Source organism: Argiope bruennichi, chromosome 11 (assembly GCF_947563725.1).
Source record: "Argiope bruennichi chromosome 11, qqArgBrue1.1, whole genome shotgun sequence".
Classification (NCBI taxonomy): domain Eukaryota; kingdom Metazoa; phylum Arthropoda; class Arachnida; order Araneae; family Araneidae; genus Argiope; species Argiope bruennichi.
This window is the reverse complement of record NC_079161.1, coordinates 6,267,593-6,291,174: the sequence shown is the minus strand read 5'-3', so window position 1 is coordinate 6,291,174 and position 23,582 is coordinate 6,267,593. Positions and strand designations below refer to the sequence as shown.

The window sequence follows — 23,582 nt, the reverse complement described above, 5'->3', positions numbered from 1 at the left end:
TGACTTTGGAAACAGCTTTCAACATTGAATATCCTCATAATAGTCATTTAGGAGATTTCACACTCACTTTAGAATAATTTTGCATGGCATTATCTCCTTTCAATTCCCTTAATCCTCACCCAGTGGGGAAGATCCTTTCAGGACACTGTCCCTGATTGGCCTTGTGGGGATTTAGGGAGTATAATTTGAATTATTTTGCATTACCCTCATTAGCAACTTTAAGGATGTGGCTAAACGGCAGCGAAAGCACGCTCATATCTGCCGCATATAATGAAGTAGTGGCTATTTTTATACATTCCTTGAGTTAAAAATAGAATAATAATAATTATTGTTGATTATCTGCGAGGGCGGTTAGCATTAGTGTAGAAGAAGCCGAAATATTCAAGGAATTCCCTTTATGGCCGTGGTTTTTCTTTATTTTTATCAGCAGTGATAGTCATTTAATGTCTCATTTCCGATCTTTCATGCCGAGTATGAATTCGCGACTAAATTTTGTACAATCGCTTCAACTGTTTGCAAGTTGAAAGTTTTCTTAAAGATCGTTCTATTTGACTCGAATTTTCGCGTCCTCGACCTGAACGTAAATCGGGAGTTTAGCTAAAGAGCACTTCGAGTCTGGCTACAGAAGCTACTCAGGAAAAGGTCAGGCAGTGAGTCGTCAAAGGTTTGACACATTTTGAAGCTGTAGCAAAAACTTTGTAACGAAGAACTCATCTAAGAGCGGCTCAGATTAAGTTGGAAGAGCCGCTTGTTGCTGGGATGCTTCTCTTCCTTGTGGGCCGCCTGACCGCGGGGCTGGGAGGGATAACTCTAGATTTGATTGAAGAAAGACAAGGATCTGACGAAGTTCTAATGTAAGTAAAATTTTATTCAGGAATCATCAAAATCATGACTCCCAAATAGTTCGGAGTCTTCTCACATGATTAAAATGATTAAAAATTACCATTTACAAATTCTTACAAACATAAATAAACAAATAAACTGAGCAGTACATGCACTGTTACCTGGCAGTTAAAAAAAGCAATATTGTGCTGCCATACAGCGCTTAGTAAAGCCTATAAAAATAAGTCGAGAAAAATATTAAATTCCCCTTTGACAGAGCTGCAGTTGGTATGAGCCGGATGGCAATGATTAGCGTTCCCGAAATTCAGCTGGCGAGAGGTTGTATAATTCTGTAATAAGTATTTTCTGTTACATAAAGTTTAAAAGCTGAGAATCAGTGATTGATACATTCGATTTCACCGGATCTCAAAAGGATAGAATTCTTTTAATGATGATACATGAAGCGTAATATTTACAATTTGAAATTTAGATATATGATTAGTAGGTAAATGTCATAAGGGACGTCTCGATTCATTAAAAGAAATTTGATTCATCAAATTTCGCTTACACTTGTCTTTTTGAATGAAAGGCAACATTCGCATAGACATATACTGGATAGGATTTGATGTCCCACAGATATTTCCCTGGATTAGATACGACAAAAAGACGTCTTTAAAACGAATTAATCAGTTACATCTACATTCGACGACATAAAACGAATGCTGCGGAATGAAAGAGAAACTGCCACGCTTGCAGTGGTAGTCATGACAGAATCATTAACAAAACCTGAATAACAACAGCTGAAGGAAGAGTTTCACAATAGATGAGATATACATTTGAATTAATTAGTTTTGGATATGAAACTTTGATGCGCATAACATTTAAGGAAGGAGTGTTTTTGAAGACCGTCGAATTCACAGAGCTGACCTCACAAAAACTGATTCGAACCCCAGCGATTTCAACAAGCTAATTATTTATATCCCTGATTGCGGACTTATTTTACGGAAGTACATCCGGGCGTTTCTAAGCGGATTATAAACACCTGCACTCCTTAAAGCTAAAAATAGTCGCTGTCCTTTATTATGAAACACCTGCGAGGAGAATCCAATTAAAGAGGCAGATTTTGTGTAATCAATATCGAAAGCATAAAAGATAACTTTGCTTTTCTTTTTCGATTAGAATCTCAGTCAGGCTTCCAAAACATGGGTTGGTCTCTGAAGCAAAATAATGAGATCAGCAGGAATCAAGAAGGCGTTTTTTTTTTTTTTTTTTAAATCATTTTATTTTCATCGGAGCTTCTGCTAAGAGCGACTAATGAGCAACGTGCAAATATCTTCCTGCCCATAATCCAATTTGATTGAAACCAGCACTAAATGAATGCTTTAAACAATTGTAGTTTTATTAAAAATGTCAGAACTTTTTAATAATGCACTGCGGATAAAATTCTTTCGGCTTTCTCTCTCTCTCTCTTTTTTTTTTCTTTTTTCTTTTTTGGGAATTTCTTCACATACAGTGTTTGAACCTAATAAATATATTATTGTTCTTATTTATTCGCTTTTATTTCTTTCGTAGAAATGAAAGATATGTCTTATTATTCTGGATAATTAATTAAGAGATGAATGTTTTGCAGGAAAACGCGGATTCAGTGATTTTAAAATACTAATTTGGAAGATGTTTTGTGTGGGCGCGTTGATAATTGCATTAATTTCGAATCATTGTGAAACAATAAAAAATAAGCTTTGAATGTGTTTCTTATTTTAACTGGAAATGCCATGTCTTACTTATTTTGAAAGTTTTTAACCGATTCTGAGTTGTGACTTTCCTTGGGGAAAAAATCGTCAGCAATAACAACTCCATTACCATTAAATGTACGCATTCACAATACTTAAAATGTTTTTTGCCCTTAAATTCTCTGCAAGATTAATTATAAAGCAAAGTTTCCTTTGTATTTCACCGTTCTTTCTGTTTCATTGATCTTAACTGCGGAACGAAATTAATTCGATTATAATCTTAATCAAGAATGTACAAATAACAAAAAAAAACTAGAAATATTTTATTCAATTATATGGAAAAAATAAAATTAAAAACTTTTTATTTCACTATTCATTAAAAATTTCAATACCTTTGTTTCCTTCTTGTTTTATTAATTGTAATTTAAAAAACTATTTAATAAATTTACTTTACTGTTACGTTAGTTTCTTTCTGCTGTAAGTAATTTTAAAAATGACAAAGCTTCCTAATTAATAAATATTTTTTTTTCACTTTATCATATTCTAGACATAGAAAGTGTGTTGTAACAAAAAAAAAATCTCCTCTAGATTTGTGGAAATTTCTACATTTTACATCTTCTTGAGTCCGAAAAAAGTTTTGGATTTACATATATGTCTGTCTGTCTGTCCGAGAAGACGATCATTCCAAATCGATCGTGTTAAAAGGTAAAAATTATGTGTTTGATCTCGACTTAAAATTAAAAAAAGAAAAAAAAAGCTTACCTCTTCATAAAAATTCATTCATCATTTATAAGAAATTATTTTTAAATTAAGTAGTTTTTTTCTGTATAAAAATATAGACAGAATAGCCATATTTTACGTATAGTTTACATCTGAAATTTTTGGGAAAAGTAACTTAACATAAAGCTTTTAGAAAATTCCTCATTTTTTAAATTCATTTTTATATACATATTAAAAAAAAACTTTTATCGTTCCATTTTCACAATAAAAATTTTTTTGTATATGAGGAACGTTGAAATTCTTTGAATTTATATTTAAACGAATTTTTAACATGAATTTCAAGCAAATTTATTCATAATATTAGAGAATGCATTTTATATGAGGATTTACTACTTTGTTCAGGAGCAGGGAACAAACTTACTGATCAGATTTCTTAGAGTATTCAGAATATGTATTTTGTTCTGATTCTGTATCTTCACTTTCTAAAATTTTAGCAATATCTGAGGAATCTGAGCTATAACAAGAAGCACCTGCGAGATCTCTAAATCTCTGGTGTTCATTTTCGTGCGTAGTCAAAACATCAAATGAATCTGAACACTAGTTCAAGCAGGCTTCTTGATCCCAATCCCCGAATTAAAAAATGAGACACATTGTTTCATTGATTTTTGCTATTCTAATTGTTTTCTAGTCGCCCCATAAACGTATGGCAAGTAAGAGAATTAGTAAAATTATAAATTCCTAGAATTTTTAAACAAAAGAGAACGAGTGGAGTCAAAAACACCCCTTGCATGGTTTGATGGGTTAAAAATGTTTATATGTTTTACTTTTGTGGCTTGTGATCAAAGTAATTCATAACTTTAACGAGATAAATAGACGAATTAAGAAAATTGTTTATCAACAGAATTTTGAATATACATTACATTTAGAGACACACTGAACTGGCTATCTGTTCATACGTATAAGAAAACGATATCACAAACACGCTACAAATTAGAGACATTTTGTAATTTTTTTTTGTCCTCTCATTCTCGATTATCACATGTTATGCTACATACAGTTCAACTTAACTGATTTTCAGCCTGCGCTATTTAGTATTGCTGTATAAGTATAGTTAAATTATATTTAACTTATATATTTTTATATATTATCCGAAATGACTATGAATACTTGTTTTTTTGTGGATATGTGTTTAAATTTATTATTATTTTTAAAAATATTGTTGCAATATTCGTGTTGTTTTATATCTCTTTTATATTTACTATGATACTATTATGCAATAATATGTACTTTTTATTTTGTTATCCATAATAAACATATCCTTATTATCCAATATCTTATGTTATTTTTTGGGCATCAATAATTCAGTACAATTAGATTGGACGAAACACATATTTATGTCTTTAGCTAAACATATGTAATTATATTCTATGATAAAAAAAAAAATATGGCATTCTTTTTTCTATCAGCTCTACATAAGATAGAAAAGTGCTAATTAGAAAATTTTTATCAAAATGTTGATGATAAGAAACGAGTATGTACGCGTGTCCCCTCATTCACAAACTAAAAAGATTTTATATGCTTATGCTTTTTGAATGTAATACATTTAAATTATTTTAAAAAGAACTGTTCTGTGACAATAGCATTTATTTTCAAGAACATATAGCCAAGACTTTGCATTTTTATAACTGTCACCATTATATTTAGTGAACAAGCATATTTTAGTTCTAAAAATTCTACTGACTAATGCTACATATTCAGAACATTTTCATGTTCAGACAACGCGAGAAATGTTCCAACTGCAAAAATCTATACGATTCCAACATTATTAATCGACTCAAATTGAAGATTGTTCTAAAAGAAGAGAATTAATGATTTTCTTCATTAGTGGACTATAATTCATAATTCCTTCATTCACTAAAGAATCCCTTATCATTCTTCCACTCATTGGGAAGTTAACCGAATAAAAATGACTCCCCATTTTTTGTCACCCTGTTGTAAGAGATATCAGAATTTCGTTGAACGGAATAATTGAACTATATTCGATGAATTCATTGACAGAAAGGAATGTTGACTTATCTATACTTTTAATGGGCAAAAACCCCAGCGTTAATGGGTCCAGGATAAAAGGTAGAGTAATTATGAATTTGACATAAATTGTTCTAACCATCTGAGAAGAAAACAGACATCAAAGAAGGAAAATTTCTAAGCGATGGTAATAGTAAAAAAAGGGAGAATGAAATTCGTAAAATATTTGTTGATAAATCAAGTTTTGAACGGAGTTTTCATTTCTAAAGCTTTATTGTAACCTATAAAATGAAGATTTAATGTTTATAGGAGAAATTATTAGTTACATTTTTATTCTATAAAAAGGACACAAACTGCTGGTGAATTTGCAAAATTTTTTTACGAAATTCCTTTATATATATAATAATAACGAATTAAAAATGGAGGAATAATAGAATCGAATTAAAATTTTAAAAATCGCATTTTTATTACTTAAATAAAAGTGCGTTTTTAAAATATCTTTTAATTAAATAAATATTTTCATGTTTTATTAAGTATTTTATTAAAATTTTGTCTCACAAAATTGCCAAGTTGTAAGTACATTTTAAGAACACACATTTATTTGTTTTATGAAAATCATTTAATATCTGCAATGAAATAAGCGCAGAATCTTTATAGAAATAAGTTCCACAGAATTCTAATCCTAGAGATGAATATTTACCGTTCGACATTCATCCGGATAAATTCTAAATAACTTTCATCTGGCCGTCGTAATTGGGCCCAACACGGATGCGAGGTTTGTTAGCAGAAACGTTTCGTGGTGATTGGCGCCATGTTCTGGATTGAGAGCAGATTTGGTGGAAGGAAGAGCTTTACGGACTCAGCCTTATGCATTATTCAGCGGCTTTGCACGCACATTTTTTTTTTTAAATCTGAGTTTTGCTTCTGATTATCAGAAGCATGGAGCCCTTCATCGGTTTGATACTTTTGTTATCAGTGACGTAAAGTCATAGGAAAATGGCTTTGTCAAATTTTCAGTGTAAAACATCTCCTCAAATCTTTTGTGCATCACTAATATGCATTCAAATCTTCTCAAACTAAGGTTTCCTTAAGATTTTTAAAGGTTTTTGATCGAACAGTTCATTTAGTTATCGAGGGAAGAATTTTCAACTAAAATTTTTCTATTTTTTTTTCTATTCTGAGATTGTTTTGAATTCTTTTTAAACTTTTAATAAATATTCGAGAACGACTTCGTCCTATATATTGACATTAGGGCTGGGAGATGACCGAACTTCATCATCGCGATATATTACCCAACACATATCAATAGTTTTCGATATATCGTGATATCATTATTTATTTATAGCTATTATAAGTTATTAATAGCATCTCTTAACATACTGACTGATCAGAATGACTCCAAATAAAAGGAAGTTTCAATTTATATAATAAAAATATTCGTCTTCTTTTAAATAAAAATAGTTAGAAAATAATTGCGTTAAAACTGCTTTAATAAAGTGTGTCAATGCCAAAGCAATGTATACATGTTACAATTTATAACACTGCGTTTTTTCAATATAATAATTTTTTAAAATTTTAACTTTTTTACTGCTGGCTTTAAAAAATTCAATTTCTTTCATTCTTTATAACAAAGAGTATGTTTGAGTGTTAAAATACGAACTGCGAATAAAATTGTGTATTATTTAATTGAATCTGAATGAATCCTTTTTGTTTCTATTTCTGGAGATGAATATTTAGCGATTAGGGAAAGGACAGTCAACAATCTTCTGATAGCCGCAATTATTTTTCCATAATGGTGTTATTCAGTTAGGGAACAGAAAACAGTTTATTCCTGAATGAAATGCTTAAAACAAGTATTTTTATATATTAGAACATGACAGTGTTTATAGAAATATTAACAGAAATTCTGTATGAAGGTCCATAAGAATGAAGAGCAACAAAAATAAAACACTGACCGGTAACTAAAACGAAATCGAAAAGGCAAATTAATTGTGAATATCGATTTATTGTATCGCGATTCATCGTGAACCATTATTAGTGATCATGATTTCGATACATCGATATTTTTCGGAAACCGGCATCAAAAATACAATTTTTCAAAAATATCGATTTTTTTCGATAAATCGAAAATTGGCGCAGCCCTAGAAGACGTTGTCTAATATTTGCATTGCCCATTTGATATTAAACTACTTCACAAAGAAATCGCCCCTTTCATTTACAAACAATGGCGATTAACTGTTTCTAAAGCCACAAGAAGTATTCTACCACCAAATTCATGGATTTTTCAAAGTGCATGGTAAGCTATGTTAAAGTCTCCGATGACAACTGCTCTGTTTTCATTGCTACGATAGGAACTAAAATATATTAATAAACACTTTGACCTTAACGTGCTGTAATAAATAAAAATAAATAATAATAATAATTATTATTATTAGATAGTAAAGCACCCCAGCGCAACGCCGCAAGTACGGCTGGCATGAAGTTTCGCCCAAACCTTTCGAGGAAGTGAAAACTGGTTCCATTTAACATCAGGAACAACTAAGAAGTGTCTTCATTTTATAACAATTGATGCTTCAAATTCATTTTATCTAAATAAGTTTCTTTTTTTAAATCAATGTTGATGCCAAAAATATTTTACACCTAAAAAATATTTCGAGATTCATTAGGATTAAGAAAAATCGAAATATTCGAATAAAACAAACGTTGTTTTTTTTATTTTCTAGAATGTTAAATATATGGAAATAAAGGATTATAATCGCAGAAAAACTGCACCTCCATATTTTAATGAATATTCAGATTTTAAACTCTCCTTACACCCCAAAACAAAACTTTCGAGTTACTTCTGTCCATCTGTAAACACGGTTATTCAAAATCCAATGAGAAAGATATATGAAATTTGCCATCTGATGTTTATTATTAGATTTGTAATAAATTCCTAAAAAAATCAAATTTTGGAAAAGGGCTGAATATCTTTCAGTGTATGAAATTAAAATGCAAGTACAATGAGCTAGACAAATTGATTTTTTTTCTATCCTTAAACTACCTTTAGCCTGGAAGAATTATTTTTAAAGTTAAGTTTATGCGTGAACACGGTAAATCGAATCCGGGAAAAGTTGACATAAGAAATTTCGTATGTTGTATTTTTTCCCCTGTCTAGATTCTACTGGCATACCAAATTTTGAATGAAATCCGTCATTGCGTTAGCTGTTTTTTCATTCAAGCGAAGAAGCAACGGAAGATTTAGCATAGGGTTATGTTAATGCTATCAATCTGTGGACTTCTTTTGAATTCTGGTTACACAGGGAAAATTGCATTTTAGATTCTGATAACTGCACAACATACATCATGCTATATTGCAGAAAGATGCATGAAAGGTGAGGGGCTTTTTCTTTCTGACAATATTTTAATTTGAAGATCCAATAACAGACGATTCATAAAAATTCTTCGGTTATTAAAAAGCTAACTATTTAATTAGAATGAGATCTTCTTATTAAGCGTGAGTCTACAAAATGACAAATTAATTTCTCCTTTTCTAAGCCTTTATAAAATATTTTCAAATGAGCAAAATGTAAATAAATTTTTTTAATTAAACAACTGCAAAAAAACTTTCTTTATGCAATAAAAATAATTTCATAAAACCTTATTCTTTCGTTTTACATAGAGATTTCTTAATTTCTTATTCAGAGAAATACGAATAGGGTTCTTATTTTAGGTTATAATTCGTACTAATGCATTAATTAAAATTAAAAATTTTCAATAACCTTTTAAAAGTAACCACATTTGTCTGCATTTATTCAATGCTGGGGGTGGGGTGGGGGATCATACATTAAGTGGCAAAGGCATAAAGTAAAGAAAAGAATGAAAACATGTTTTATGAAAAGTTGAATGTCTCGAAAAATAAAAGCATTTTTACTTCTACTTAGCTTACGGAAGATAAAAAAGTAAAAATCCTTTTGTTAAAATAGTAAATTTCATCAAAAAATATGCTAAAAGCTTTCATTTGGATAATTTTAGGATTCCTGCATTTTCTTCTTCCTTAAAATTCCCATGTGTTATCTTCCCAGCCCACCTTCAAAATTATCACAACAGAAGGCAAACAAAATCCATTAGTAAAGTTTAATACCCACTTCTTTAATCACTTTTTTTCTCTTGCATGAACGCACTCACCAAATAGAGCTTTTAGGAAACAATCTTTAAGTCATCAACACTAAAATTCTGGAAGTTAATGGAAAAACAGTTGTCACAAAATCATGGAAATCATTATTTTTATTCGAAAATGTCGATTCAGAATTAATAAAATGTATAAGTTAATTTTAAATGAGTGGGTAGCTGAAAAATTAATCTGTAATTAAATCTTCCTAAACGGAATTTTTTAGCAAAAATAATTTTAGCGCCAACGAAAATATTTAATGGCCTAGAATTTATAAATTAAACATTAAAGTCACTTTCCAACTTGATTTATTATTTTTATCTTATTTTAACACTGTCTTGATTATAAAACAAAAATTCATTTTTTTTCTCAAAATAAAACATAACTCTCTTGAGTGAACAAATTATCAACCAAATTTAAAAATCTTAGCTCATATTTTAAAATTTCTAATATAAATGAACTTTACATTAGAAATCATTTCATTTATTACATTTACATTATTTCAAAATGCAGTTATTGCATTTCTTATTTTGTTCTAAAAAGCAGGCAGAAGTTTCTGAAAAACTTTCTTGAGCATAAATGCATTATTTTACTCAAACAAAGTCGCGAGTTTTAAATCGATGAAAAACCTGAATGGAATAAAATGAAACGTATGGCAAATAATATTTTTAGTTGTTAATAAGACAAATAATTCCTACTAATTAAATCCTTTAATTTTATCAGAAGATGATTTTTGTTTGGTTTATTATTCTTAAGAGCTCGAGAGCTGCCTTTTGCAATCGGTTTAAAATGATCAAACATTAAGACTTGGCAAAAATGTATCAAAACTTAAAACTCACAAGTTGTTTCAATTTTAATAAAACCTTCAACAGGCTCTCCTTTTTACTTTCACGTGTAGAGAAAATATTGTAATCGTCAAAAAAATTCGAATTCAAGATTTTGACGAGTTTTCACGTTTTTTCTCCCTGTTCGAAAATTATATTTTTGGAAAACATCTGTCCTTTCGTGTGTCTGTCTATCTGTTTGTGACAAAGATAATTCAAAAACGTTCTTAGTTAGACAGATGGAACTTGGTACCTGATCTTTACCTCAAATTCGCAGATTTCTGTCAAATTTTGAGTAAAATCCATTCAGAGGAAGTCTGTCTTGCTGCTTGAATATAATTTAACACGATAATTATAAAACGAAGAGAGTTGGATAGATAAAATTTGGATCAATGATTTAACACCTATGGTGTAGACGCCTGTTAAATTTTGAGTGAAATTCAACAAGGGGTTGACCGTCTGTCTTTCTGTATTTTCAGATGTTTGTAAATGCAAAACTCAAAGCTTCTTGACTTAAATGTATCAAATTTCGTATTTGATTTTGCTACTGCAATTGTTACTTTGTGTTCATTTCGGTTTCAATCGACTGGAAAAAACTCGGATCAAAAACACTATTTCCTCTTTATTAGAGAGCATGCAAGAAAGTTTTGAAGAGACCATTACGCTGGTTAAATGAGCGAAAATTTTCTCACCGTTATTTGAGCAACTGTCAAGGGGATCGAATGTATATTTGCAGCTCTTGGGTTCAAAGCACTTTCGATATCAAAACCATACGCCAGATTTCATTTATCTAGAATGTAGCATTTTTATGTTATGTGTTTATATATCCTTGAATACACACACCAATGGAAGCTTATCAATGCTATGAATTAGGCACACAATTCAATACACCACAGAATGGCAATTCTGACAGTAAAATTATGCTCTCTCGTTGTGATTATGAGTCTTAGATTTTACATGTGGGAGGACAGATCGGCCGACCATTGATAGATTCCCTCCACAATTGCGGAAGGGCTCTAGAATGTTATGATCAAGAACTTTCTATGTTCTCACAGATAGAAAGACGTAATTTCAAAAACTGTAATTATCAGGCTTTGGGAAGTTTTAAGAATAGAGATTAATCAAAATCACGAATACAAACATTTTTTTTTATTTTTATGATTACGGTATTTTCTCCTTTGTGCTCTTCGTTCATGAAAAAATAATAATAATTGCGTATCCTTAGAATGTGAATGCTTTTAATTATTCTGAAGAATCATATCTCGAATACCTCGTTTAAATATGCTCCAGAATTTCATATATTTATTCAGTAATTTTAAATTTTTTTAATAATCAAAACATGTACTAGATCCTATCTGTTTTAATCATCAGATTTGAAAACAAAAATATTTGGAAGTCTTTCGAGATTCATTTTAATTTTCGTTCGGTAGTTCATTTGCTTTAAACAAGAACAACCCGAGATAAACAAGAAGGGTCGAAAAATATCCCAATGAGGAACAAAAATAGATTTCTAAAATGAATAAGAGTCAGATCAGTTTTTTTTTAAATATCAGAACTCTCTATTTAATTACTCAGATAAAAATAATAGTGCTGCTGCTTATAAGAGTCCTTATATCTATAAACAGGACCAAACACATTACTTTTCTGCCTTTTTCATTTATTCAGAACATTTTTTTTACATCATGCGCGAATCGGCGATTTTTAGTCTCATTTTAGTTAAAGATAATTCGAAAAAACTTTGGTGATGGCCAACTTGGCAAGGGAAGAACTTGAAAAATAATTTTTTAGCTTATTCGTTTTTGATTAAATAAAGAGTTTCAGTTTCAGCACCCATTTTATCACTTTGCCCAGAGAAGTTGTTCTTATCTGGTACCTAGTTGGTTGGAAGAACTTCGAAACCCACTAAGCTGAATACAGACATTTCCTTCCTTCCTTTCATTTCATGCTATTTTTTTTAGAATTGGATTTTTCGTGGCAAAAAGTCAAACGTATTTTTACTTCTGATACTAAGTTTTTAATGTGCAACATGCGCGTCACCTGTACCCATTTCCCCCGACTACTTTTTCTTTTTCTTTTTTTGTTCAAAGCAGCATTGAATTGAATTCTTCCTACTCCTATTAAAGATTTTGCTCTTTCACTTTTGTGCAAACCATTGGGAGTGACCTCCCGAAAATTTTCCTCACATTCTTTAATGAAGTCGTTATTCCGTACCATTCGCAAAAAATTGTGGATTTTGGATTATACAGAGAACGCCTTGCATGACATTGACGTACAATAATTACAAAATCTTAATTTTTGATATGAATTTAGCATTTTTACTGAATTTGTCGTGTGATCTTTGGCGAGTTTGGGGCGGAACAACCCATCCCTGGCATAAGATGAATGGTATCTGAAAATCGAATTAGTGTTTTAGACGGATTTTTTCCAACAGATTTAAACCAAAATTCATCAGAGGTTTGTAGTTGCTGTCGCAAAATTAAATACCAGATTTGATATATTTAAATCATTGCATTTTTGAGTTATTGCGTTTGCAAGCGTCTGAAAGTACAGACCGAATGATGGTCAACTCTTTTTTGGATTTGTCTCGAAGTTTGACAGACGTCTAACCAATAATTGTTAAATCTGTTTTCCGAATTTTATTCATGCAACTTACTTCGTTTTCTAGTTATCATGTCAGCGTATTTTCAAACCGCCGGACAGACAAACTCCCTATGTATGGTAAATTGTAAATGTTCCATGTAGATATTCAGATATCGTCAAATCAACAAGAATATTAAGCTTTTAAAAACCTAATATTTCGTATGATGTCTTGCATTATTAGTTTTTTTAACTGATAAGGTTGCCGTGTTATGCTTTTATATAAACTAATCTTTATTGTAAAATACATGCTTGAACAATGACGAACAAAAACTGTAGCGGCGGCTTTAATCTCTTGGATTAACACATCTCAGCACGCCCGAGGTCGAAGGACTGAAAGATAAAGGGGAGATTTTCTGGGAAAGAGAGCGAACTTGCGGTTTACCATTCAAGTTCGATCTGGCTGCAAATGATGGAGTTCAGTCCCTTTCCCAGAGGATTTTCTAGGCAATGGCCTACATTTGTACTTTTCTTGGAGGAAAACCTACAGCCAGCTTTACATCAAAGAAAAAATCATTCACCTTTGAAAGAATGCCAACGAGAGTTGCTTGGCTACATTAGCCAGAAGTCCATTCTGTGATTTCTTCATGTAATCGAATTTTGAAACATATTTCAAAATCTTTATTTTGTGTATATTTTTGTGATACGCATTTACCTTGTGAATGCCGACATGTTGGTTTTTCTTTTGAAATTGTAAATAAAACAATATAATTTTCTTAACTTTGAGAAACACTTTCCAAATGGATTATTTGACAAGTCACAAAACTTCAGCCTTTTACAAATACATAAAAATGGAATTGTGTAAGTCTGTTATAAATGGCAGCGATTTCAAAATCATGTACTCATTATTCAAATCTTCAAGCAAATTTTTAATCTAGAGTTTGTTTATTTGTCACTTGAAGAAATGATTGACAGATAGTTAGCAATCATTCTAATTCAACTTTGACATAGCTATTTCAGTTTTTAATATTCGTTTAGAAAATAAATTCGAGATTAAAGATACATTTAATCTGTGATGCATCCATTTTTATGGGAAACAGCAAATTCTATTTCTATTATGATCCATTATTCTTTCTATAGATAGCATGCATTTGAAAAGGGAAATGGATTATAATTTCTATCAAAAATGTCAAATTGAAAGCTGAAATTGAGAACAGTTTCGACAAAAGGATGGCATTAAAATAAAATAATACGAAATAATCGTCTGTTATAGCACCCATTTTGTGTTTATTCGATAAGAAAGAAGGAAATAAAAAGAAATGAAATATCAACATTTTCGGTAAGCTTATGACGCGGAAGGACTTTTTCGTTTTTGATTAAAAGGAAATTATTTCTATTATATATGTATAAAAGAAAGAAACGGCGGAAGTTAACATAATAAAAGACAACTCGAACTTTCTTCTAATTATCACTCCTATTTCACAACAACGGCGGCTGCAGAAGTAATCAAATGACAAATTAAATTACGAGAAACAATTTGTCGTTTTGTGACTGTGACAGATTTTTCTAAGCTTAATATTTCATTTTACAGCTTTAGAAAAGTTGAATTGAATTTAAAGAGTTCTGCCATTTTTGTTAGAATTTGCAGACACATATTCTCATGTATAAAATTTAATGAAATCAGTTTTCGCAAAGACGGCTTTATGAATGTATGAAAAAGTCGTTTTTTATTCTCATCATTTTTTCCTGTCATTATTTTCAAATGTTATAAATATTATGGAATCTTGGGATTTTTCAAAAATTTATAAGTGGAATAAAACTCCAATGTTTAATGACAACCGAGTCAATCCATAAACTCCAAAGAATATTGTTTTTATTTCCATTGAGAACACGCGTGTGAAAAAAGCTCTGGCACATTTGGAAATGAATGAAAACTCGATTGAAAACTCACATTTTTAGAGACATTAAGCAAATTTAATTAAATTAAATACAGTAAAAAGAGTTCCATTATATTTGCAAACAGATCGATTGTAGAAGAATTTCATCTTGCTATTATTTTACCCGATTCAGCATCTGTATCATGCGATTTTACAACAGATTTGGAAGAAGAAAGAGGCTTCCAAAAACCAGCCTGCCATAAAAAAACGTTTAGATTTTGCTAAATAGCTATTTTAAATTGATTTTTTTAAATACTCTTTGGTCAATGCATGCTTTCTATTAAATTTATTTTCATATTTTGGTTCGAGGCAGTATTTTTCACCCCAAAAATGGTTACGCGATTATTTTTTTTGAACCTAAACAATTTCAAATATGAAAAAAAACTTGAGAAGCTGACTCTAAATTTTGTCATCAATAAATATTAAGGCGATCGTTCAAAACACTATGCACATTCCACCAAATTCCATAGAAACGAAATTTTGTAGGTAGTTACATTGTTCTTTGGAAATGCAACCCACGTGTTATATATTTGGACCTTCATATACAGGATGTTTGAAGAGTCTTAAACACGGTACAAAATTATGTAAAAAAATAGCGGATACAAGGTTTTTTTTTCGATTTAATGTATTATTACTAACACTGCTTTAAAAGGTTTGATTCACAAAAATTTTTTATTCTTAAAATTCGATAGATGACGCTAGTTGCGACTTGAAAAAATTGCAGAATATTTGAACGAATGATGTCCGCTACATCACAGCATGATAATGTTTTAAAACTGACTAATTTATTTTTCTATTATATTTAAAATTTACTCGCTATCGAAGCAATGATTGCGTGGATATACAAAATATATTCAATATAGTTCGAACTTTCACGCGCGTAAACACAATTACTAAACAAAGAATATCGAATTTTTTAAAAAAATATTCTTTAAATCATTCTTTTGAAAAAGTTATCAAAATTATGGAGGAAGGTTGTACGAAAATAAACTTAATGTCACTTGAAAACTGAAATTTTTTTTTTAATCTTAAAACGGCGTGTAAAACATTTTTGCGAATTAATACTGTTCGAAGGTACTGAGGAAAAATTTTAGCATTTCTGTCAACTTTAATCACTAATTAATTGTTTGTAGGTTGTTTCTTTTAATACACCAGTCTAAAAACGATATCATGTTTAAATTTCAATGCGATAATTCTAGAATAAATTCTTTTGAGTTTTTTCATGTGGATTTATGTGAAAGAATATGTGAATCAAATGTCTTAAGTCAATCTCTAGGATTTAGATCAACATATTGCAATTTTTACTCAATCCATAATTTTTTAAATGCTCGGATATGACGATATGAAATATCTTGGATATGCCAGGCTCAACCAAGATATCTCGCATAAAGATTCGTTCATTTTAGGAGCTTGGTTGTCAGTTACTAACTTCTAGTTTTTATTTTACATAATTGTGCAATATGTTCAAAATTTCTCAGTCTAACTTTATTTGAAATGTTTTCAATTAAAATTTATACTTCCATTTCAACTTGGAATATTATGAAAACGAAACGTGTTTAAATCTAACAGGATGACAAAAATAATCGATATGAATTTAATATTTGGTACGCCCCTTTTTGTAAAAGAGCGCATAAATCCCTCCCAATCGCTTTCATGATTCAATCATATTTTAATCATTCCACTCAAGCAGATCATTTGGCGCTCTTATGAGTTCAGAGAGATTCGATTAAAAGCTGCGGTTCCGCGGACTTCTGCATCCAACGAATGCAATCATCGAATGAAACGAATACTCGTCCAACTGGATGGAGAATCCGCAAACGGAACCGATTCTCAAATGTTTAAGAGAATGAAATCTCATTCATGGAATTTTTTTCCTCATATAAGATAAAATCAATAATCAGTAAATTCAATAGAGATAGGTTTTTTATAAGTGCTTTTTATCATTGTGGTAAAAGATAATAAAAGTTGTGGATGTTGTCAATAATATTTAATTCAATGTCGGCGTAACCCGTGAAGCGAATGGAAATGTTTTCCGGTTTCGATAAATAATTAAATGGAAACATCAGGAAATCATGACGAACCTGACTGTTTAACGTTAAACAACGTTTTCTATCGCTCTTATTCGTGGCTTTCAAAATCCAGCAAAATTTTACTCCATCTTCAAGAATCGCTGCAAAAGAAGAATCTTTTCTGCTTACGATGCTGAGAATATTTTGAAAATCACGTCCGGGTCACCAATGTGGATGTTGTAGATAATATTTAATTCAATGATGGCGAAAAAAAATAACATCTTTATTTAAAGGAGGCATTAAGAAGTAGTTTTTGCTAGTTAATGGAATCCATATAAATCTCGGAAAAGAAAGAAGACACAGTAGCAGTTACTCGTGCATCGCATGATTAATCTGCTTGTATGAGCACACAGCTTAAACTGCGACGTTATCCTGATGAAAGCAGGATATCACCACAATGAATAGGAAATAATAAAATGATGTTATTTTATGTTTTTAATTAATAAGTGATTGCTGTGTCTATTACAGAATCTTCTAATTAATTTTTTTTAAATTCTCAACCGAGTGAGGTAATGCGAATGGAATGAAAATTTCATTATTATTCAGTTGAATGATAACAGCAATCTTCAACAACAAAAAATAAAATAAAATAAATCAGTATATCATTTAAAGCTTTTTTGAGTATCTTGAGACTGCAAATCGATATTATTTTTGCCGAATAGACTCTAAGCTTTGAAATAACTCATTTTTTTTCAACATTTCAATGCAGCCTAACAAGCTGTTGACGTTAACATGTGTGTGTGATCTAGAAACTAATAAATGCTCACAAGAATTTACAATCACACGACCTAGAATCTAGATTTAGAAGCTAAGGAAAGGTATGGTCTTCACACTAAAGTGTGCAAAAATTGCATAGACCATTTACGACTATGAGGAAAAAACGGCAAAAAAATAACAAATTTGAACATCTATTAGCTTTTTTAACAAAAACTTCAAACCTATATTTAAAATAAATTCTTAAATGAATAATTTTTAAAAGCACACTTTTGTTGGAGTGCTAAAATATATCATACTTTTCATTTTCATTTTTAATTTTACATTCCATTCCTAAATTTATTCATTTTTTACAAATTTTAATGAATTTTAAAACCCTTTTCTTTCATACTGAGTGCAAGAAGCTTTTACTATTACGAAATTTAATAAAAGTTATACATTTGATAATATTTAAGTCTTGAAACTGCTAAATTGCATACTGTCATCGAAAGTACACAAAGTGTATAAAATGTCATAGCTTTAGTTCATCGTCATATTGATCAGAATATTATATATTCGTACATGTGAAACAAGTCAAGTTAAATAAAAGTGTATTTAAAAAAAGGAACTCTCGTTATTGTGAAATGCGCAGAAAAAACAAAACAGAATAATTTTGTCTTCATTGGGGAAACAAATGCGACAGTTAGTTAAAATTGATTTAGTTCCTCTAGATATCAGAAAGTCTTCTATCTGTTCATCTGGAATATTCGGTTACAACAAACACCTGTCGCAATGATTACTATTTCAGAAAAAATAGCATTTTTTTTTTTAAAATATGATAGGTGAATAAAAGGAATAATTCGGAACACAATTTTAATGAAAATCATTTCGCTCGTTTCGTACCTTATTTAAGAAAAAGAAGAAAAATATTGAGTGTTATTGGGAATATACTCTTGTTGATCATCTGATGAAGTTTAATCGACATGGAGACCATAATGACGGGTTAGAGGGTTAACGTCTCTTATAAAGCTACATTAGGACCGTCATTTCAAACTACCCTCGGATGAGATGATCATCTCGAGGACGAATTGGGCTGGAAATTTTATACACATCCATAATTCTTATAACAAAACCATAAAACAAATTTCAATCAATTACTTCTCTTTCAGTGTCTGCACACAAGCGGAAGGGTATACAAGTGATGCATCGAAGAGTGACTCAAAATTTGACAGAATCTGTCGTTTGGGCTCTAATAGTTTTCCAGTTCCCTCTGTCTAATATTATATTTAATAATAATTCAATTAATAATAATATATAATGTAATAATACATAAACTAATATTAATTTATATTTAAAAAGTGTATAGTAAAATATTTAAATTATAAACATTCAATTTTATATCAACAAATATGATTCATTTATTTAAAAAAAAAAGCTGATTTGTTTTTAAACTGCAATTTATTAAGTTAAAATGATTGGCGTCTAGAGGGTTTAAAAGTTTATGACGTGAAATCATTTCTAAAGCGAAGGACTCAAGACTCACGTGATAACTTATTTTCGAACGAAATAGTGTTCAAAACTCAAGAACACATAAAGTATTTTATAAAAAAAAATCTATTCAAATTTCGTAATGTTTGGCGATTTCTTTATTTCGTGTTGATAGAAAACTGAATGTCAATCGACTCAATAGAAACCCTAAAAAGGTTTTTGCAGACAAATTTGAGGAGAAACTTTCCCTAAAACGCAGCCCAGGGAAACATGTTTTTTTTTTAAATATTTTGTGAATCTATTTTTTTAATTTAAAAATTCAAGTAATACCCTCTCATGGGAAAATGTTCTACATAAAATTCTAACCTTTAGTCCCAAACATTGCATAATGATAAGCTTTCGGTTTCATTTTCTAGATTCTATTAGCTGTTGCTTGCGTTTGTGCAAAATGGTTTTCGCATCGCACATTTTGTTGAACCTTATTAAATTGATCAAATTCTACGTTGAAGTTAATGTATAAGGAAAGTGCTTTTTAAAATTATTATTATGATAACGTTAGCCTTGTTACCCATACGAATTTTTATGGAATGACATTTTATCTATCTGATTTGTACTTTTTCGTGTACTAAGAGAAGTTATCGGATTCTTCCGAAAAATTCAACCTCGAGAGTTTGATCAATTTTCTAATTTCAGACCTCTCAGAGACAAAAAGAAAAAGGAAATTATGTCTTACTAAAAACGCCGAGACAGACTGAAAATATTTGGTGTGTGTCCTTTACTGCAAAGTTATGAACATATAATGTCTCTCTCTGTATGCAAACGAACGCGATAAGTTAAAAATGAGATAATTTATGCGAATAAAATTTATCATATTGTTTTACCGCAAGAGCTGAACTCGAATTTTCCAGACGGTGATTCAGATTTAAGAGATAACTATCTGCCAGTTTCAACACAAATGTGATGGCTCAATAACTCAATAGGCTAGATAGCAGAGATGAAGTATGTGGTCTTAATATTAAAACTGCATGAAATTTCGAATAGAATTGGTCAAAGCATTCTTGATTCTTTTCATCCTAATGCCAAGATGTACTAAGATTGTGAACATATCACACAATCTTTGATAGAACGCGACAGAGATGAAAGAAGAGCACTCGCATAGTTAATTATTGAATGTTTTTCTCACCCCTCCCCAGTTTTATAACTATATGAAGCACTTTTCTGAATGATAGATATTAAATTGTTTATATTAAGTCTTCATTTCTTACAAATAGAAATCAAATATCTTTTACAAACGCACCGTTACAAAAAAAAAAAAATCAGGGAGAAAAATAATTAAAACATTTCAATTACAGAAAATTGTTTCCTTTTAAATCGGGAACTTCGTGCACTTTTTGAAAAATAGCAAATAATACCTAACTACGAACACATTTCTCCTTTGAATAATGATCTTAAGGTTTTCTTCCCTAAAGGTAAAAGGAATGAGCTGCAGAATCAAAAAGTAAAACAAAGATATTTAAATATTTGCGATTTATTTTGTGAAATCTGATTTATGTCTTAAATTACAAATTGGGAATATTTCTATAATTTTAAAGTTGATTTCAAATTGAACATATATATTTCAGACGAAAAAAGGAATAAGAAACACCAAGTTTATTTCATGCACCTATTTCTAGTCTTAATTTTTCTGTTATAAAATGTTTCAGTAAATCTTCTTGGAAAAATTAGGAAATATTTTGTCACCAACTTTTACATTTATCCAACTGGAAATATGACTGCATCTTATCAAGAAAATTTCCTCGCTTTTTTAGAACTTTAAAAACTACTATTGCGAATAGTTACTGCCAATATTTAAAAAAAAATAATTTTGTATGAACAGTTGAATTATTTCATGAATTGATTTTTATAACGCTTCTTTTGAAAATGAACTTTTAATTTTAGTATATTATTTAATTAATTTTATATTAGAATCGTTTCTATTTTCGCCATTTTGAGATTGTTTTGAATATTTAAATAATTATTTATTTAAATAATTTACTTTTGTTTTTAATTTGTAATCATAAGAAAAAGAATTTCATAAAGAAATTTTAATTTAACAGCAATAACTTAAAACTGATTAGCATTCAATTAAAAATTTATTCAGACTATTTATTTTGAAGGATTTTTTCCTTCACATGTGGATGGCAATTGAAAAATGAGAAGTCCTTCGTTAAGGGATGAAGTTTAAAACACCACGCTAGTGAAAACTGCATCGATAGATTTATGCAGTTGCAAATGATCCGTTTTTCTACCGAAACTGACATTCTTACTTCTTTTATGAAATTACAAATGATTCATGCTGAATGAGTTTACCATTAAGAATTTCAAATTCGTGCTAATAACAATTGCAGTAAAAGCAGATAATAAGTAACAAGATTTAAAATTCTGAAACTGGCAACATTTTTCAATGAGTAAAGAATGCATAATTAGAGATACAACCATAAATCTGTCTGAAAGGCTGTGGCCTCTCTAGTTCTCAACATCAAGTATCATATTCACAAGGATTAAGAAGGGGGGGGGACCAAGTTTCTTCTCATACATTTGCATTCATAAATATCAATCAAGCAGAGATTTTCTTTGTCACCATTAATCAAATTATTTTCCACTTGATTTTTAAAACTGCATCCTCATCTATTATGCCACGAAAACAAGTGAAAACATAGTTCATGTGTTTTTTCATACATTTTTATCTTTCTGTATATTATAATTCTAAATAATTTCTCTGTAATATTTCAAAGTAAAAAGGTTAAATTAAGAGGTTTTATTTTTTTATCATTTCATATATGCTTGTAAATTCTGTACATAGTTATTGTTTTTTCTACTGCAAATATTTTGGTATTTAATAAAATTCCTGTAACATACCCTCAAACCGTTCAGTGACCAGAATGGTTACGGATACAGGGGTATGAGACGGCGCTCTGTTGGGTGAGTCAGTGGTGGTCAGTTACTAGTGACAACTGTCTAATGTGGAGTGCTCGGAAAATGAAGCTCGTCGCTATCTCCTTTTTTGAGATTCTTAATCAGTATTTATTTTCATTTATTTAATTATTCTGTGAGGTATCTTACAATTTAGGATAGGAAAATAAGTCAATGTTTATTTTCAAACTCAATATCTATTTTTATTATTATTGCTTACTTTTTTACAAGCCAACAATATTTTTAATTTTTAAAAAAAATTAATTTAAAACTTCCATTTTATCAAAAACATCTCCACTCTTCAGAATTCATCATTAGGGCCTAAAAGTGTACAATTAATAGTATTGCTGAATTTCATAGCATCTCTTATCTCATGGAATTCCCCAAGCCCGATTTTATGGATGGTGCCTATATGGAAATGCTGACACAGCTCCCCTCGGATTGAACGCTCCGAGAGCACGAGTCCTTGACGTGCAGTGACTGCTGAGTTCCGCATGAGAGCTGAAATGCTAACAAAAAATCTCTCTCAGCCAACATTTTTCAAATTTTCAAATTAAATCCGAAAATTATATTTGCGAGATAAAATAAATGGTGTAACGGTTTACTGAAGAAGAAGAGCAGGTTCTGAAGGATGCACGCCATTTCTCCCACTATGACACCAGAATGATCGAGCCTTTTGAAGCAAAGTAGAGAGATGATGAGAAGCAGGGAGATTCAAAGGACAGACCAAGAAGATTATGCGGAAAGAAGATAACAGACTTTTACGTAGAAGTCTGGACAGTATTAATCTCTATCAGCATGTGGTGCTATGGAGTTTTATTGCATCTATAATGAAATTTTAAAACCTTACTAGGAATCTTGTAAGCAGTTAGATCTTTCGTTATGCGCCTTCACATTAAAAAATGTACAACTTTCTTCAGTGGAAATGTGTACGGTTCGCTTTAAAATGTTGAGGTCTTCTGAAATGTAAAATGACGTACATATGGTTTAATTTCAAATAATCTGCAATACCTGCGATATTATTAATATAATGGGGACCGAGTGAGCACGGTTTCTGAAATAGTGAACAGTTGAATGCACTTTATTAAAATAGAAGAAAATAATTCCGATAAAGTAGTATTTGTATCGTTTGGGAGGGGGGGGGGACTCGAAATGAAAATTCAGTTAAATAGGACTCACTTTACACAATCGGAGAAAAATAGCTGAAAAGTTTTATGAATCTTTAACGAAAGGAGCATTTTCTTACCTGAAATGGTCGGGTGACGCTCGGGTCAGTCGGTCGCAAGCTTGGAAATTTCGAATGCTTTTTAGGCAAGAAGTGGCTTATCGTGAGATCCTCTCCAGTTCTTATATCTCTCAAATTTTAAGGGAGCGAAAGCGAAACGCGCGAAAATGTGCGCCAAAACTCTTTGCGCCGGTCTCCTCCCCCGCGCACCCACTTAGTGGCTTGCGATTGGGTAATCCAGGTGGTCATGCGCTTAACTAAACCACCCCCAACATTTATTTCTTTTTCTCCTTAATCATCGAGTCAAATTTCGAAAACAGAACTTTTATTTGTTTGAGTAGAATTGTTTGGAATGTGAAAGGTGAACTTT

General features: G+C 30.6%; 1 protein-coding gene across 1 annotated transcript in view; it reads right to left on the bottom strand.

The window, feature by feature from the left end:
- The window catches only part of LOC129957664 (uncharacterized), an 85,260-nt gene extending 61,940 nt beyond the window's left edge, over positions 1–23,320 (bottom strand). Inside the window, exon 1 of the mRNA XM_056070111.1 lies at positions 23,234–23,320. The gene's annotated coding sequence lies outside the window, so the exon portion shown is untranslated. The remainder of the gene's footprint in view (positions 1–23,233) is intronic.
- Positions 23,321–23,582: the final 262 nt, after the last annotated feature.